The sequence below is a fragment of the Nicotiana tabacum genome, chromosome 16, assembly GCF_000715075.1.
Source record: "Nicotiana tabacum cultivar K326 chromosome 16, ASM71507v2, whole genome shotgun sequence".
In the NCBI taxonomy this organism is placed as follows: Eukaryota; Viridiplantae; Streptophyta; class Magnoliopsida; order Solanales; family Solanaceae; genus Nicotiana; species Nicotiana tabacum.
The window spans coordinates 155,825,295-155,830,443 of record NC_134095.1 but is presented as its reverse complement, the minus strand read 5'-3'; the positions used below and the strand labels follow the sequence as shown (position 1 = coordinate 155,830,443).

The 5,149-nt window shown below is 36.9% G+C and overlaps 1 long non-coding RNA gene across 1 annotated transcript; it reads right to left on the bottom strand.

Moving 5' to 3' along the window:
* Positions 1-401: 401 nt before the first annotated feature.
* Positions 402-3,525, bottom strand: LOC142170592 (uncharacterized). Its single transcript, XR_012699854.1, has 2 exons — positions 2,891-3,525; positions 402-847 (listed from the first exon to the last, which is right to left on the bottom strand). It is a non-coding gene; the product is annotated as an uncharacterized LOC142170592 (long non-coding RNA).
* Positions 3,526-5,149: the final 1,624 nt, after the last annotated feature.

Sequence of the window (5,149 nt, the reverse complement as noted above, 5' to 3'; positions counted from 1 at the left end):
GAGAATTTATATTACTGTCAAGAATATTTTTGTGATTAGGGATACGTTCGCGTAACCTGATTATATTTCTAAAAGCAATTCGGATTATGCGTTCGCGCAACTTCGATCGAATATTTAATAAAAGGGATTCCTCGGAGAATATCATTATTAATTTCATAAAAACCCGAGATGTGAGGTTCACTACTTAATTATACAAAAAGGGCGAATGTTCTTGATTTTATTAAAGCATAATTTCGAAAATAATTATTTTAATAAAAATATTATCTATATTATTGTGTACATGTGCGCGTGACACAACTCTGCATGTTTTTTAAAAATATAATTTATAACACGAATATACGTACGCGTGATTCGATTCAAAGAAGGGTCTTTAAATCTAAATAGAAGCGGTAACAATAAAATCATGCAATAAAAATGTATTTTACAAATCAAAATAATCAAGCCGAATATAACAGTTGAGCGACCGTGCTAGAACCACGGAACTCGGGAATGCCTAACACCTTCTCCCGGGTTAACAGAATTCCTTATCCGGATTTTTGGTGCGCAGACTGTTAAATAGACAGAGTCATATTCTCCTCGATTCAGGGATTAAAACCGGTGACTTGGGACGCCTTAAAATTCCCAAGTGGCGACTCTGAAACAAACAAACAAATCCCGTTTCGACTGTCCTTTAATTAGAGAAAACTCCCTTGTACCCTCTCGGGTATGTAAAAAGGAGGTGCGACAGGACTAGAAAATAAAACAAAAACAATTGACTCAAAAACATAAAATGGCTCCTCGAGCAGCTCCTGAATGCAGTGATCCTGAGGTATTTGTCATGCTCAAACTCCGGTAAGTAGATCCTCACCTGTATGAGAAAACTTAAACCAACACTATGTGAGACAATAACATTCCCTAAGACACATGCAAGACATGATTGAGGCTATTTTTTGCAAAATGGCTTATTGGCCAAAAGATGGCTAGAAGTGCAAAATTTGGCTTAGACACCGCAAAGTCAAAAACCTAAGATTACTAGGAAGACCGGACCCTATGTGGGTTTCCTACGTATCACGCCCCGAAAGACGAGAATTAGGTATGTGTAGTTCGAGCAGATTGGATACGAGCGAGAATAATTAAAAAAAAAAACTGACATATAGAAAACACATTTTTTTCGAAAAATGATGAAACATATAAAATCTTTTTGGATTTCTTTTTTTTTTCGATTTTTTGATTTTTGAAAAATGATAAAAAGTGCAAAATCTTTTTGAAGTTTCCATGCTCTTTTTTTCTTAATAAAATGTAACAAAAATATAATTGGGCCCTACTCGCTTCATCCTCACACTTCAGCCTCTCTCTTTTTTTTTACTTTTTTTTTCATTCACCCTCAATTATCATTGGTCCGCCAAATGACCCTTTACCCTTGAAGAAATGCAACATGTAGCACATAGGATGCATCAAGATGATCTATTATTTTGGGTACACCTGTCCTAAATGGACCCAACCCCTGTGTTGAGTTCCCAAAGTCAGATGCACATGATGCAAACAAACTTTCCTACTAGGGATCCGACATGAGGCTGAGTTATTCTAGGTTCAAAAACCTGGGTATGTGTTCTAGACTGTGTACCCGAGCGGACAACTCGAGCCTAGGAGGGGGCTACGTACCGGAAACCAAAAGGCCATCCGGCTTAGTAACTTGTCCGAGCCTCTTTCTTATTTCAGGGTATGACACTAACAGAATAGGGAGTCTTGACCAGCGAGCACATCCCCGAAGATGAGAAGAGAAGGGTTTCGTAGCAGTTTATATATACAGTTCAAATAATATTAAAGTGGTAAAAGCAACATTTAGCACATTAGGCCCAAACATGTAAATAAATCAACAAAATCAGATAAAACCAAATATAACAATTTATCTAAGCTCGAATTCTGAACCCTGAACCAGAGATTCTGGGTTCGATCCCCAGCAGAGTCGCCAAAGCTGTCACACCTCCTTTTTTACCTATACCCCGTAAAGGGTGTATAAGGGAGTTTTTCAAATTAAAGGACAATCGAAATGAGATTATTTTATTTAAAGATACAGAGTCGCCACTTGGGATAATTTATGGTGTCCCAAGTCACCGGTTCAAATCCCGAATCGAGGAAAAGATTGACCCTGTATTACAGTCCGCGAACTAGAAATCCGGGTAAGGAATTATGTTAACCTGGAAGAAGGTGTTAGGCACTCCTGAGTTCTGTGGTTCTAGCACGGTCGCTTAACTATTATATTTGGCTTAATTATCTGATTTTAGTACATATTTCAGCCTATGGTGCAATTTTAACTTTTTAATCGCTTTTGTTCAATTAATTTTAAGAAAATTTCAACGTTGTCAAAAATACGTCTTGAACCACGTCACATAAATGCACTCATGGTCCACAATATATTTTATCTAACATTGTTAAGATTTGAATTGGATCACATAAATGCGCACCCGAATTTAGGATTGCGTATCACAACTACATCACGGGAACCGTACCCGTAGCTATGATAATTTTATTATAACGCGCTTAAAGCAACTAGCGCATCTAATTATTTTCCTAATCTTTGAGGTTGTTGTGATGCCAAATTTATGAACAAGATATTATTGGGGAAAATAGGTTAGCTAACATGATGTATTACTTGGCTAGATTCCTTATGGTCCAAGGCCTACCTTATGGCCCATTCTTATTCATTGTCAAGAAAGAAACAATTCCAATTTTTCCACCTACTAATTAAAAGCATTTATTCAAAAACCCGAGACTACATGCATCACAATTGAAATAAAAACTAATTAAAACAAATTAAATGAAAACTAAGACATGCTAATCACAAATCAACCAACACGCGCACCGAGCTATCATAACACATTAAAATGAGAACGAAAAGTGAGAAATGAACCTTTACTGATGAGCCAAGCTGAAAATTGCAAATCAATCGGGCTAAACAAGCAACAATTTTTGGATCGAAACAACGAAATTGCGAACCGAAACCTCGAATCGACACCGGAACACTCGAAACCCAAATCGAAATTTTAGCTAAAAATCACGTGTAAGGTACTTTAAGCCATCGTTTCTTTCTTCTGTTCCAATGAAGGACGAAATTGTTCAACAGGAGATGTAATTTTTTTGGAAATCTCAAAGATGCAATCTGCACATTAGCTCCAGTCACTATATTAGGCTTATCGAAAGGTTTGCCCTTTTGCTTTTCTTCTTGCCTGCCATTTGCGTTTTGGTAGGTGAAGACATTTTATTGGGTGGTGTTATCATATTTTCAAATCATATCTTGGGGAAGGGAAAACGGCAAGCTTTTCTTGGATTTTTTTCCAGAATGGGGTTTGGCTCCCGTTTTTTAGGGGCGTAAGAGTTGCGGCGCCTCCTCCTTTTGGATTTTCGGTCAGCTTTTCTTGTCTTCTCTTTTTTTGTGTGTATTTCCTTTGCTGATTTAAGCGTTAGCTCCCTTGTATATGTCTAGGTCTATTTTCAGCTCTAAAGTTTTTCCAAGTTTTTTGGGAAGAAGAAAGAGCTCTAGCGGCTGACTATGCTAAGTGTAGTCTGGGGTTATTTTAAGACTAGTTTTGGTTATATAGAGGGGTTTTTAGGTTAAGGAGTTTTGGCCTAGAACCTATGGGCTTGAAAATTATGGGTTAGGTCCAAAAATTAGGCTTAAAAAATGGGCCGCTCGAGCCCAAATTTTATTCTTTCCCTACGAACGAGATTAAAAATACGGTCCCATTTATTAATTAATCCTACTTTTCAAATAATTACTAAAATAAAACTAACCATTAAAACAAACCTATTTTTGGTATTTTCAAATATCATATTAAAATAAAAATACGATACTATTTTCGTATTTTTTTTAAAGATTTTTTTAAGATTAAAAATGATCACAAAATATTAATGAACCTATTTTTGTGATTTTTTATTTTCTTGTAATAAAATAAAATAAAAGAGTCAAAATTACTTAAAATATCTATATTATGCCTAAATTAAATATTTACATGCTAAAATATGAAAAATCTTGGGGAGGGTAAAAAATCACATGTCTACACTTAGCACGTTCCAAGACAAATGTATTTTTAAGTGGGAGAGAAGGTAACGACTCGATCGGTCGTTTTGATCTCTAGTGCGTCCTTTGGCGGTCTGAGGTCATGAGCAGCTTCACTTCAGGTATTCTGACTTATACGCATGGTCGGAATTGAATTTCGGGAAGTTCAGAGTTGATTTGGAAGGAAATTCTTATTTCGAAAGCTTTAAGTTGGCAGAATTGACTAAGATGCTACGAGAATATTGTTAAGTTGTATCTAATGGGAAGAAGGGCACTAGGGTTGTGACACTACCTAGGTGGCTAATTGACGGGTAGATGTTACTAAGGTTCGATTGACATAATTGGGGATTATGCTATAACTGTTGCACAATTTTACCCACTCTCACACCTCTCGGTAGAGAAAGTGATTTTGCCCAATTGACTCTCTTGAGACCAAATGGGTAGGCAAATTAGACCAAGCAACTACGGTTCAAGTAGGGTAATTACTCTCTCAAAGTTTAACCTGTTAATTGAGACTATCATTTCTCATGAGTCCATCCCAATTCCTTGTTGGGTCAATTTTGGGGTCATAGACTCTCTTTCTCAAGAAGAGTTAAACTCACGAAGTTTGAATCAGTGTTTGCAACCACCAATTCTAGATTAAAACATAAAATCAACCCAAATAGTAAACACCCATAGTCAATCTAAATTAGATTGCAACACCCATCAATTACCCACACTAAGGTTGAGCCACAACCCTAGATAATGGGTTTAGCTACTCATGCTTGAAGAAGAAAATAAAGAAATAGATGGAGAACAAGGCATATTAATTAAATGCTAATGTAAATACAGAGAATTATTGTTAATTTGAAGCTAAGATGCCAAAAATTGCTACAAATGATGTTCCCACGAGCGCAGCTCAACTCTCATATATTTGATAACCTAAAAAATGGTAAAATATTTTATTTATACTAGGCTGGAAAAATTGGACAAAAATACCCCTGCGGGGTCAGTGCGGGCCGCATTAAATGAACCGCGGCCGCACTAGGCTCTTTGACTTTGACTTTTGCTTCTCTGAACTTGGACAATGCGGACCGCGGCCGCGGAGGGAGCTGGCGCGGTCCGCGCAATCAC